Raw genomic sequence first — 13,206 nt, 5'->3', positions numbered from 1 at the left:
TCATCGCTTTGATGTTTGGGTTCCACGTAAGTTAAGCGAAAAAAACCTTCTTGATCGTATTTCCACGTGTGATTCTCTACTTAAACGTAATGAAAACGTCCCGTTTTTAAAACATATTGTGACGGGCGATGAAAAGTGGATACTGTACAATAATGTGGAATGGAAGAGACTGTGGGGCAAGCGAAATGAACCACCACCAACCACTCTAAAGGCTGGTCTTCATCCAAAGAAGGTCATGTTGTGTACATGGTGGGATTGGAAGGGAGTCCTCTATTATGAGCTCCTTCTGGAAAAAACAAACGATTAATTCCAACAAGTACTGCTCCCAATTAGACCAATTGAAAGCAGCACTCTACAAAAAGCATCCAGAATTAATCAACAGAAAACGCATAATCTTCCATAGGGATAACGCAAAACCGCATGCTTCTTTGATGACCAGCCAAAAACTGTTAGAGCTTGGCTGAGAAGCTCTGATTGATCCGCTGTATTAACCAGATATTGCATCTTTGGATTTCCATTTATTTCGGTCTTTACAAAATTCTCTTAATAGAAAAAATTTCACTTCCCTGGAAGACTGTAATAGGCACCTGGAAAAGTTCTTTGCTCAAAAAGATAAAAAGTTTTGGAAGATGCAATTATGAAGTCGCCTGAAAAATGGCAGAAGGTAGTGGAACAAAAGGGTGAATATGTTGTTCAATAAAATTCTTGGTGAAAATTTAAAATGTGTGCTTTATTTTTACTTAAAAATCGAAAGCACTTTTTGGCCAACCCATAAATACGAAACGAGAATGCACACTTGAAATTATTTTAGTCCTTAGAAGCTATGGTTTAAATTGGAATTGCTATTTTTATAATTACATATATATATATATATATATATATACATACAAATTATATATATGTGTAATGTACATAAATATATGCACAGTTTCCTTTAGCCAAATCAGTATGAGATATATGAAGGCATATATTGTGTTTTATATGCATAATTAGGATGACTCAATTTATTATACAAAACTCATTATATGGCAATGAAAAATGGATTTATTTATTTTGTTATTATTCAAGGACATCTTTAAATAAAAGCAGGGCACATATCTCTAAATACAAACTTTATAATTAGGCGTATTTGTCTTTAAGTATTTAGAAGTAAAAATATAAATTATAAGGTTATTTCAAACAATTACATTTTTATCGTTAAATGAAAATTTATTGCAGTAAAAGTTATTCCTTCCCTTGTAACAACAGAATGAATTTCATATATAATCTTAAAGTATATAAAAATATTGTTATTCATCTTATCACAGTTACTTTTGTGAGGAGAGTAGACACAAATTGGTGTGACTCCCTAGCTCTGAAGGACTTCTCCTGTAACCATGTCAGTTCTTCCAAGCTCTCCCTTTCATCCCCATAATACTTGACCGTGACTAAATGCTCCAAAATTCAGCATTAGTGTCCCAAGCTAGACCAATCATATATTCTCACTTGAGGGCTAGGATTTACACAGAGATATAAAACCAGAGGTGGGGTTAAGTTGCCTCATAGCAATGCCCCTGGTGAAGGTGCCTAACTCCTACTACCTTTTGACTCAGAACTTGCCTAGTTTCTAAGGTTTCGTTGATTGTCTCTTCAGTTTTTTGAACTACTCCACTATCCTTTCAATAAATGTTCTTTTTGCTTAAGTTAGGCAAGGTTAGCTTTGGGGTCAAATCAAGGAAGTTGGTCTAATTCAGAGACAATAACTCTAAGTGTATATATTTAAATCTAGGGTACACAGATACCAAATATTAATTTTGATATGTTAGGTGAGATACTTTAAGGACAGGTGGACTATTTTTATTTTTGTAGTAGTTATATTTATATTTATCTGATTTTTTTTTTTTTTTACAAATGATTGCAGCAGCATGGTTCGTGTCAGAATGGATAAATTTTTGTATTGAAAACAACCTTGATGAATATATTGGGTGGGCCAAAAAGCTCGTTCGGGGTTTTCTGTAAGATGTTACAGAAAACCCCATACAAATTTTTTGGCCCATCCAATATTCGGATGTAAATAATGAATGTTCTTCCCTTTTGGAGTGTTACGAAATAGAGGATAAAATGAAAAGAAAAATTCTTCTGAATAGCATAAAGAGAAGAGTTTTGAGATTTTTTGACCAACTCTGCAGTATAGAGGAGAAGATAGAGCAAAAAATGGAAGGGAGAGATCTTGTGACCACATCATTATGGCCTGAGAAGAAGATGTTGGTTTCTAAGGAATTCATGGCAGAGAATAGATGGCAATTGTGAGACACTCTGGAATTGAAGTTGCTTTTTGTTTTCTACTCTGTGGTACAAAGAAAAATGCTGTTTGTGTTGTTTGTTCTGAAATGAAGTAGGAGGAGTTGTGTCCAATATGGAGTAGAGTGGAAGCTGGAGGCTTGGGTCTGATGGAGGGAGTGGGCAGGCAGTCTAGACAGAGGCTGCAGCAAGAGTGAATTAGAAGATGGTCCTCCCCTGAAGTCCCTTGGAGGTAAACAGAGAGTCTCTGAACTTCTCATGGCTCAGAGGATGATCATTCAGCTATCTTATGTGGATATTTTAGGAAAGGTGACCCCAGAAAGGCTGAAGACTTTAGGCCACTCAAGCACGAGGCGCACTCTTCATTATGTAGAAGTTTCTGAGAAATAAAAATTGGCAAGACAATGAAAGAGATTAAGCTGTTCTGTCATTGAGGCCAGTGAGGTTTTATAGCACTTCAAGTAAATCACTTTTTATTTACTCAGTGCTCGCACAAATACATTAAACGCAAATAATATAGCTTTCCTGCTCAAGTTTATTCTTGATTTAGCTTCAGGATATTGACTGACATTACCTATTTTAACAAGCCTCTTATTTTAGAATACTTTTAGATTCACAGAAAAATTGTGAAGATAGTACAGAGAGTTCCCAGAAAATCCTGTATTTGCTTTTTTAAAAATTATAATTATTATTGCTGTATCAAATTACCACAGATTTATTTTTTAAAAAAAGGCCTCAAGTTTATTATTTTAGAGTTCTGTAAGTAAGAAGCCCAGAAGTTTAACATGGGTTTCACATGACTAAAATCGAGGTGTCTGCAGAGCTGCATTCATTTTTGAAGGATTTAGGAGAAAATCCATTCTGTGGTAATTAGTAGCTTCTAGTGGACACACACATTCCTTAATTCATGGTTCTGTTCCTCCTTCTTCATAGCTGGCAATGGTTGGTAGAGTTTCTTTCATGCCTCTAATTACTCCTGCCCTTATTCTGTTTTTCTACTTCTTTTAACACAGCAAGGACTTTTAAGGAGTTATATGATTAGATTAAGCCCACACAGATAATCCAAAATAATTTCATCTCAAAGTCCTTAAATGTTATTACATCTGCAGTTTGCCATGTAAGGTCAAATATTCACAGGCTCTGACGATTAGGATGTGGACACCTTTATGAGAAATGTTACTCTCTCTACTGCATCCCACACCCAGGTCCCACTGTTATTAACATCTTATATTAGTATGGTATATATGTTACAATTTATGAACCAATATTGACACTATTATTATGCCTCTACTTACTCAGCTACCCTTTGCATTTAACAAATATCCTTTTTCTGTACTAGGATAATATGCAGGATAACACATTACATTTAATCTTCATATCTCCTTAAGCTCCTTTTGGCTGTGACAGGTTTTCTGACTTTCCTTGTTTTTGATGGCCTTGACTGTTTTGAAGATTACTGGTCAGGTATTTTGTAGAATGTCCATTGAGGGACATTCATTTGATGTTTTTATCATCACTAGACTAAAGTTATATGGTCTAGGGAAGAAGACCATGGAAGTAAAATGCCATTTGCATCACATAATATCAAAAGTACAGGGCTTCCCTGGTGGCACAGTGGTTGAGCATCTGCCTGCCAATGTAGGGGACATGGGTTCGAGCCCTGGTCTGGGAGGATCCCACATGCCGCGGAGCAACTAGGCCCGTGAGCCACAATTACTGAGCCTGCGCGTCTGGAGCCTGTGCTCCGCAACAAGAGAGGCCACGATAGTGAGAGGCCCGCGCACCGCGATGAAGAGTGGCCCCCACTTGCCGCAACTAGAGAAAGCCCTCGCACAGAAACAAAGACCCAGCACAGCCATAAATAAATTAAAAAAAAAAAAAGTACATAATATCAACATGACTTATCACTGTTGATGTTACATTTGATCACTTGGTTCAGAGAGTGTTTTTCAAATTTCTCCACTGTAAAGTTACTCTTTATCCTCCTTTCCATAGTGTACCCTTTTGAAGGAAGTCAATATGCCCAGCCCACACGAAGGAAAGAGGAGTTTTTTACTCCTTGAGGGTGAATTATCTAAATAAATTACTTGGCATTTTATTGCATAGATTTGTTTTCTTCCATGTTTTAAAAAATTTACTCAGTCATCAATTTACATAGGTATGGGCTCATCAACATTTTATCAACTTTGGGTTGTAATTCAATTCTAATTTATTTACTTTGTTGCTCAATTCACTCCAGGTTTGAAAATTGGCGATTCTTTTAGTTAGCGCCTGTGCTCTTTTATTTTTTATTATTTTTTGAAGGTGATTTGCCTTTTTTTATATATATAATTTTTTTTCTAAATTTATTTGTTTGTTTGTTTTATTTTTGGCTGCATTGGGTCTTTGTTGCTGCACACAGGCTTTCTCTTAGTTGTGGCGAGCGGGGGCTACTCTTCGTTGCGGTGCACGGGCTTCTCATTGTGGTGGCTTCTCTTGCTGCAGAGCATGGGCTCTAGGCACGTGGGCTTCAGTAGTTGTGGCCCTCGGGCTCAGTAGTTGCGGCTCGCAGGCTCTAGAGTGCAAGCTCAGTAGTTTCGGCACACGGGCTTAGTTGCTCTGTGGCATGTGGGATCTTCCCGGACCAGGGCTCGAACCCATGTCCCCTGCATTGGCAGGTGGATTCTTAACCACTGCACCACCAGGTAATCCCTCCTGTGCTCTTTTAACATAACCCATCATTGTGTGTGTGTGTATGTGTGTGTGTGTGTATTTTAGCATTTTCTTACTTTATGGTACTACTAGAAGCTCTGGGCTCATCTTGTATATATCCTACTGCAATTTTAGAATCATCATTTATCCAAAGAGACCTCGTACCTTTTTTTTTTTTTTTTTTTTGAGCTTTGGTACCTTTTATTGGAAGAGGGCATTGATATCAAGATTCGAGTGCCAAGTATACTCATTGCTACCTAAGTATCATTGTTTCTAGGCCTTCTCAGCTGAAAGAGCAAAGAAATATATGTGGGCATACTAACCTGTGTATATACACATATCTGTAAATATTTCCACATGTAACTGTATGTATCTGTATTAAGCTAAACATGAGTTCATACTGACACCTCCAACTCAAATTCATTACCACATGAGGATAAAGAAGATGTGGCACATATATACAGTGGAATATTAGCCATAAAAAGAAATGAAATTGAGTTATTTGTAGTGAGGTGGATGGACCTAGAGACTGTCATACAGAGTGAAGTAAGTCAGAAGGAGAAAAACAAATACCATATGCTAACACATATATATGGAATCTAAAAAAAAAAAAAAAAAAAGGTTCTGAAGAACGTAGGGGCAGGACAGGAATAAAGACGCAGATGTGGAGAATGGACTTGAGGACACGGGGAGGGGGAAGGGTGAGCTGGGATGAAGTGAGAGAGTGGCATGGACTTATATATACTACCAGATGTAAGATAGCTAGCTAGTGGGAAGCAGCCGCATAGCACAGCGAGATCAGCTAGGTGCTTTGTGACCACCTAGAGGGGTGGGATAGGGAGGGTGTGAGGGAGACGCAAGAGGGAGGAGATATGAGGATATATGTATATGTATAGCTGATTCACTTTGTTTTAGAGCAGAAACTAACGCACCATTGTGAAGCAATTATACTCCAATAAAGTTGTTACAAAGAAAAAAAAAAACAAGTTCATTACCACATGAATCATTCTAGCCTGCTTGTCTTGCTTCTCTGTAAACTCTCATTCCAACAATGAGGAACCTGACTCCCACCATTCATTATCCATATACTTAATTCTTCATTTAAACTATATATGTATAGTTATTTCAGAATTGTTGATCCATATATGCATGGGGAAAATTTTATCAGCTCGAGTTCAGTGCTTATGTACACTTCCTTTTACTTTAATTTTCTGGATTCTGCTCATTTCCATAGTTACCTAGGTCAACATCTTTTTCCTCTAGCCCATTCATTAATGTTACTTCCTGTATTTGTAATGAGGTTAGGTTGTTTTACCATAGTTTTTTTCCATCCTGGAATCCGCTAGTCTAATACATAATTTTTCTTTTAATTTGAATACATTAAGGTCACTATTTGTCATGTAAAGTTCTATGGATTTTATAAAATGCATACTATCAGGTACCTGCCACCAAAATATATACAAAATACTTTAACTGAACTAGAGAATCCACTGTACTTTACCTATTTACCCTTCCCTCCGGCACCCCAGTAAATACTTATCTTTTTATGATATCCATAATGTTGCCTTTTACAGAATGCCATATAGTGCATAAAATATGTCATAGAATGTATAGGTATCATATAATATGTAGCATTTTCAAATTAACATTTACTAAGCAAAATGTTTAAGATTCATCCATTTGTTGCATGACTTCTAAGTCATTCATTTTTATCTCGAAAACTATTCCATTGTATGAATATACTATAATTTGTTTATCCATTCAGCTATTGAACGACATCTTGGTTGCTTTCAGTTTTTGATGATTGTAAATAAAGTTGCTAATAATATTTGCATGCAAATTTTGTATGGACATACTGGATCTTATGGTAAGATTATGTTAAGGTTTGTAAGAAACTGCAAAAATTGTTGTCCAAAGCAGCTGAACTACTTTGCATTCTCAGAAACAATTAATGACAGCTCCTCTTACTCTGAATCTTGACCAGAAATTAATATTGTAAGTTTTTTGGGTTTTAGTCATTCTAACAGGGATGTAGTGGTATCTCATTTTTGTTTTAATCTACATTTTCAAATGACAAATTATGTTGAACATGTTTTCATGTACTCATTTACTATCTGTATATCTTTTTTGGAAAGTTGCCTGTTCAGATCATTTTTAAATTATGTTGTTTCTTTTCTCATTGTTAGGTTTAAGTGTTCTCTATATATTTTGCATCTAAGTACTTTATCAGATATGTGATTTGCAATTATTTCCTCCAGTTTGTGGCTTGTCTTTTCATTCTTTCATAGAGCTGGAATTTTTAATTTTAATAAAGTCCAACTTATCAAATTTTTTCTTTCATGTATCATGCTTTTGGTATTAAATAGTAAAAATTATGATCAAATCCAAGGTTGCATAGACTTTTCTCCTAAAAATCATATTGTTTTGCATTTTACACTTAGGCCCTTGATCCATTTTAAGTAAATTTTTGTGCAAGGTGTTAGGTAAGTGTCTAGATTTATTTTTTTGCATATGGATATTCAGTTGTTGAAAACATTTTTTCTCCATCGAATTGCTTATGCACTTTTATTTAAAAAAAATAAGTTGATTACCTTTATCTGAGTCTGTTTCTGAGCTCTCTGTCTGGTTTTCTTGATTTATATGTCTCTTTTTTGTCAATATCATGATTTTTTTTTGAGCTCTTTAACTATTCTTCTTCAGTATTGTGTTGGCTATATGGGGTCTTTTGCCTTTTCATATGAAGTTTAGATCAGTTTATAGCTATCTACAAAATAGTTTGCTGAAATTTTGATTGGGCTTGCACTGACTCTATGAATCAATTGAGAAGAATTGTTATCTTAATATTCAGTTTTCCAATCCATGAACATGGTATATTGATCCATGCTGATCTTTGATTTCTTTCATCAGTATTTTGTAGTTTTCCACATAGAAATTTCATACATACTTTGTTAGCTTTATTTCTAGGTATTTCATTTTGGCAGTACTATAAGTGGTATTAAAATTTTTTAAATTTCATTTTTCCATTGCTAGTATACAGTAATCCCCCTTATCCATGAGGGATACATTCCAAGAGCCCCAGTGGACTCCTGAAACCCCACACAGTACTGAATCCTATATATATTGTTTTTTCCTGAATACCTATGATAAAGTTTAATTTATAAATTCAGCAGAATAAAATATTAACAACAATAACTAATAATAAAATAGGACAATTATAACAACATATTGTCATAAAAGTTATGTGAATGTGATCTCTCTCTGTCAAAATGTCTTATTGTACTGTACTCATCTTTCTTGTTATGATGTGAGATGATAAAATGCCTGTACAATGAGATGAAGTGAGGTGGCTGATATAGGCATTGTTATGTAGTAATAGGCTACTATTGACCTTCTGATGATATGTCAGAGGAGGTTCATCCAGCCATGATAATGTCCATGGTTGAATGTCAAGAAAAGAAAATGTTGATGGTCGGGGATCCCAGGGGCGATGGAGCAGGACAACTCGAGATTTCATCATGCTACTCAAAATAGCATACAATTTAAAACTTATGGATTGTTTATTTCTGGAATTTTTCATTTAATATTTTTCTACTGTGGTTGTGTGTAACTGAAACCTTGAAAAGTGAAACTGTGGGTAAGAAGGATCTACGGTATATGAAAGTAATTGACTTTTGTATATTGATCTTATACTGCACACTTGCTACACTGGCTTATTAATTTCAGGAGTTTTTCTTATAGCATCTTAGAAGCTGTCTACATAGTCAACTATATCATCTGGGAAAGAAAGTTTTCTTTCTTCCTTTTCAATCTGTAATCCTTTTTTCTCTTTCTGTCTTTCTCCTCTTTCTCTCTCCCTCCTCCCTTTCTCTTTCCTCCCCAGTCTTCTCCCTCCCCATTTCTCTCTTCTTTCTTTTTATTTTTCCCTTCCTTCCTTCCTTCCTTCCTTTCTTTCTTTCTTTTTCTTTCTTTCTTTCTTTCTTTCTTTCTTTCTTTCTTTCTTTCTTTCTTTCTTCCTTTCTTCCTTTCTTCCTTTCTTCCTTTCTTCCTCCCTCCCTTCCTCCCTCCATCCTTCTTTCCTTCTTCCCTCCCTCCCTTCCTCCCTTCCTTCCATCCTTCCTTCCTTCCTTCTTCCCTGGAATGTTATTAAGTAATGCTCAATTTCTTTCATAGATATTGGGCTATTCAGATTATGTATTTTTCCTTTTATGTTCTTTGGTAGTTTTTGTCTTTCAAGGAATTGATCCACTTCATCTGACTTACCAAATTTGTGGGCATTGAACTCATCATATTTCTCCTTTATTATTCTTTTAATGTAACCAATAATGAAGACCCCTTTTCATATATGTTGTTGATCATTTGTATCTTTTCTCTCTTTCCTTGGTTTATTAATCTAGAAATTTATCAATTTTATTGATCTATTCAAATGATCAGCTTTTGACTTTGTTGATTTTCTCTAGTGTTTCCCTGTTTTCAATTTTATTAAGTTGTGCTTTAATTTTTATTGTTTATTTTCTTATATTTGTAATGGGCATAAGTTGGTCTTATTTTCCTTGGTTCCTAAGATGAAAGCTTTGGCTATCCATTTGAAATATAATTTTTTCTAATATATACATTTAATACTATAAATTTATTTCTAAGCACTACTCTGTTGTACCCAAAATTTGATAAGTTGCATTTTTATTTTCATGTAGTTCAAAATAGTTTTTAAGTTACCTTGAAATTTCTTCTTTGACATTTTTGTTATTTCAAACTGTGTTGTTTAATTTGAAAATATCTAAAGATTTTCCAGTTATCTTTCTGTTATTTATTTCTAGTTAAATTCATTTGTGGTCTGAGAACATACTTTGTTTGATTTCTAGTCTTTTAAATTGGTTAAGGTGTGTTTTGTGGCTCAGAATATGGTCTCTCAGGGTAAGTGTTCTATGTGAGCTTGAGAAAAATCTGCAATTTGCTCTTGTTAGATGAGGTATTCTAGAAACGTCAGTTATATCCAGTTGATTGGTAGTGCTGTTCAGTTCAACTATGTCCTTACTAATTTTGTGCTGCTGGATTTGTCAATTACTGATAGTCTAACTTCTCTATATACAATAGTGGAATTTTCTGTTTCTTCTTTTAATTCTATCAGTTTTGTCTCATGTTTTTCATACTCTGCTGTTACATGTAGACATGTTTAGGAGTCTTATGTGTTCTTCAAGAATTGACCCTTTTTCATTATGTAATGCCCTTTCTCATCCCTGATAATCTTGCTCATTCAAACATCCCTTTTTGAAATGAATAAGCTGGCATTCTTTTGATGAATTCTAGCCTGGCATATATTTCTCCTATTCTCCATCCTTTTACTTTTAAGCTATCTGAGTCTTCATATAACAAGTGGGTTTCCTATAAAGAATATGTAATCACATTTTTTACCCACTCTGCCAATCTCTCTCTTTTAATTTGTATAGTTAGCTCTTCACATTTAAAGTGTTTATTGGAATGATATCTACCCTTATGTGACTGTTTTCTACTAATTCTTTCTTTTCCTCCTCTTTTTGCCTTCTCTCATTTTAATTGAGCATTTTATATGATTCTATTTTATGTCATCTCTTAGTATACCAATTACACTTCTAAAAAAATTAGTTGCCTTAGACTTTACAATATACATTCTAATTAATGTAAGTTCCCCTTCAAATAATATTATTCCACTTTATGGGAGGTGAAGGCTCCTAATATCTGAGTATTCCCAGTTCCCCCTTCTTGTCCCTTGTGATTTTGTTCTCATTTATTTCATTAATCCATATATTAATTCACCCAGTACATATTATCTTTTACTGATTTGAACAGTTTTCTTCTAGATTGATCAGGAATATAAAAATAAAGATTTTATATCTACCTCATTATTCTTTCCCCAGCCTTCTTTCTTTCTTAAGATAGATCCAAGTTTTTAACCTGCACCATTCTCTTCTGCCTGAAAAAAATTCTTTAACATTTTTTGCTGAGAAGTTCTACTGGCAACAAATTCACTCAATTTTTTTTTGTTTGACTGTATGTTTCCTTCACTTTTGAAAGATGTTTTCACTAGATATAGGTTGGTATTTTATTGATTTATCTTTTTTTTTTCAACACTTTAAACATTTTATACCACCCTCCTTTTGTGGGCATGGTTTCTGGTGAGAAGTGTGCTATAATTCTTATCCTTTTTTCCCTATAGGACAGGTGGCTTTTCCCCTCTGGTATGTCTCACATTTTCTTTGTGTCTAAGATTTTCTTCAATTTCAATATGATATGCCTAGATGTAGGTGATTTTGTACTTATCCTGCTTGGTGTTCTCTCTGGTTTGGTGTTTGTCATTAATTTTGGAAATTTCTCAGCCTTTATCACTACAGTTATTTATTTTGTTTTCTTCTCTCTTCTCCTTCTCATATTCCAATTACACATATGCTATACCTTTTGAAATTGTCCCACAATTCTTGGATGCTCCATTTTGCTTTTTCACCCTTTTTCCTGTTTTTCTCACTTTATCAACTTACCTTCTAACTTCCTAATTCCTTCCTGTGTTGTGGCTAGTCTACTGATGAGCCCATGGAAGGCATTTTTCATTTCTATTGTAGTGTAGTTGATTCTTGATATTTTCTTTTAAAATGATTTCTTTGAGTTTTCATCTATCTCTCTGCTTACTGCATCTACTTTTGCATGATGTCTACTTTTTCCTTCAGACCCTTAACATGTTAATTATAGTTATTTAAAATTATATCTGATAATTCCAACTTCTGTGTCATATCTGAGTCTGGTCCTGCTGATAGGTTTGTCTCTTCAGATTATGCTTTTCCTTGCCTTTTGCTGTGACTTGTAACTTTTTGTTGACAACTGGGCATGTTGTGTTGGGTAATTGGAAATGAAATAAATTAGTGTGAGGATTTACTTTAATCCGGCTAGGAGTTAGGCTGTGTTTAATGTTTGCTATAGCAGTATGTGCCAGAGGCTTCAACTTCCCCTAGTGTCTTTATTTTTGTCTCCCCTGTTGACTTTGGGCTTCCTTAAATACACCTTATCAGTGAGAGTCCGCAACTTGCAGCTCTTTCAGCTGTGATTCACAGTATGTTTGGGGGCCCTATTTGTGTGGTGGTAAGGTGTGGCGGAGGGCAAGTGTTCTGTAACCTTATTATTAAATCTCCATCTCTTAGTGGGTCTGTGTCTTTGGGCTTTTCCACAAGTCCTTCCCCAGTTGTATAGCTTCCCCTCTCCCCTTAATGAGACAAGAAGGCTAGAGGGAGCTAGAGTGGGAGCAATGGCTTTTGCCCCACCTGAGATAAAGCTCAGATCAGTCTTTTCCTCTGGAGTCTATTACTTTAACACGGAGAATGTTCTGGGCATTTCTCACAATTATTACTCTTCTCATCTTGTCAGAGCCAGGAGAGGATCTTTCTTATATTCTCACCTTGAGAATCTGGGGATAGAGCCAGTGAATATGTTGGGGATCCCCTATGAATGTAGCCCCCAGGAGATTCTCACTCTAAAGCTAGTTCATATACAGTCTCCAGCAATTTGTCAAAATTACCAGTTACATTTTTCTAGCACTTCATGCTCCAGCAATTTCTGCTACAGGTAAGCACATAAGCAGATCTCATCTGTGACTCTGATGTGTCTGTATCTCCAGATTTTGGTGTGGCAGTTTGCTCTGCAATATCAGTTATCTCTCTCTGATAGGTCAAAGAAAAGTCATTTGTTTTAATTTTTTTCCAGCTTTATCTCGCTATAAGGATGGGAGTGTGGTCTGTCAAGTTTTACATGTTGCAGTTGAACCTGGAAATCAAATAACTATAAAGTTCTGTGATACATACATCTTATTTATCACGTTTTGCCATTTAAAAAAATTCTTTTGAGTTGAAGAACTAGGTTTGAGTCCATGATCCATTAATTACCATTTTAGCAGCCAATAGGCCATTAATAAGCATTGCCTGTAATAACATATAATTAGACTTCAAAATTTTTCTTCCATATTATTTTGTTGCTTTTTATTATTTTAATTGTGTTACAACAACTATATCCACCTCACATTGCATGCTCTAAAAGGCATTATCCTAATACGTAGAAAATATCTTCACCTCTGTGTTGCTTAAATAGTTATAGCATCTTTCCCCAAACTATCATCTTTGGGTCACTAGTCTAGTGAGACCTTTCTTGATTAACCAAATGCTACCCTTGTTTGCCATGCCTTGTCTTTACTTCATTTTTCTGTAAAACATTTATTTGTAA

The sequence above is a fragment of the Balaenoptera borealis genome, assembly GCF_965194805.1.
Source record: "Balaenoptera borealis genome assembly, chromosome: 5".
Classification (NCBI taxonomy): Eukaryota; Metazoa; Chordata; class Mammalia; order Artiodactyla; family Balaenopteridae; genus Balaenoptera; species Balaenoptera borealis.
This window is presented reverse-complemented; position numbering follows the sequence as displayed.